Source organism: Penaeus monodon, chromosome 19, assembly GCF_015228065.2.
Source record: "Penaeus monodon isolate SGIC_2016 chromosome 19, NSTDA_Pmon_1, whole genome shotgun sequence".
Lineage (NCBI taxonomy): Eukaryota > Metazoa > Arthropoda > Malacostraca > Decapoda > Penaeidae > Penaeus > Penaeus monodon.
In genome coordinates, this window is record NC_051404.1 from 46,472,109 (window position 1) to 46,473,601 (window position 1,493).

Genomic DNA, 1,493 nt, shown 5'->3' on the forward strand with positions numbered 1-1,493 from the left:
TTTTATCTCATTTTTGCTAAAACTTGGCCTCCAGAAGAAACTACTATCTGATGGTAACACTTTTCCTTACTTGTTACATTTGACATAACCCCAACACATGTCCTAAGCCCGCTCCGTTTCCCGTCAAATTTTCGATAAACTTTTTCTCTCGGCCCCGTACGTGCAACTCCGCCACATTCCCTGGCAACACTTTTCCTCTTAATCTTTCATGCAATTCCCTACAGCAGCCCCTTTGGTAAAGCCTTCTCTCCTCCCCGACATCGGAAACGCCTCCATTACAGCCAAGCCCCTGCTGACGCCTCAGATAATGTTCAGTTGCTGCTCACCACCGATGGTAGCGCCCCGCACCCTACAACCTCTACCATATTCTCTAATTAATGGTGCCACGTGCCGGTGACTATACAATAGTAGGTAAATGATATCGGAGCAAAGGAATGTGCTAACGCAAGCCCGGGCGGGAGGCAAGCGGGTGGCACGGTGCCAGCAGGCTCTGTGACACGAATTATGAGCATATGTTTTCATGTCGTGTTGTTTATCCTCGAGGCGCTGTTCGGCGCACGGTCCTCACAAGCGATCCGTTTGAGCAGACACTGTTGACAATGTACACAATGAGCAAAATATATAATTGCACATCAGGTATTAGAACACGTAATCTAATTACTTTTCATGGCTTTCTCCGGTGACTCTTTGACGAGGTGGTTCGTTGAGATTTTTTGCCTGTCGTCTTGAAAGTGTTTGGTCTTAGGTTTGGCAGGAACTCGGACTGTATTTGCACCCAAAATCTTTGCTCTCGTGTCATCAACCTGCTTTTGTGCCAAAAATGTGCTTCGTAATATTTAATCTCGGTCTTTAGCCAGAGCTTCTATGCTGAGATTTATTATTTCAGTATGGAATAAGAACCATTTATACAAATACAATGTGAATTTCCTCTCCTATACTCTGTCAGATATGCAATGACATGAATTTGTTCAGCCATGAAAAATCGTCCGCATAACGAGAAATACAGAGGAATTTCCTCTGCGCCAGAAAGCTTACTCGTCCGAAGCAGCGAAGCGTGCGCTGCCGAAGCCCCGCTCGGTGCCTGCTTGTCTGTCTCCTCATTTGCCTTTTTCTGTTGTCTGTGTAGTTTCCCCCTTTAGTTTGCTTCTTTGGCTCATAATTATTTTAGTTTCAAGACCCAGTCTCCGATGAATATCTCCGTAGAATTGTGTTCACGAGGCCAAAAATCCAGTAGGTTTTCTTTTAAATGTTACAGACATTTCTGAAAGCATTAAGTCCTGAGATGGACCAGTTTTTTTCTTCACTGTGACAGACTGTGTGCTTGGACAGCTTTTCCACCTTTTTACCTTGCTGACTGACGTTAGATTGCCAATACTGGTTCCTCAGTTTCTATTATTTCGACAGAGTCGTTAATAGCAACATGCCATTTCGTTTCACTTAAAAGGAATTTCTTGAGCATGCAGCCCTGTAGGAAATCGAATGTAGGTCACGAG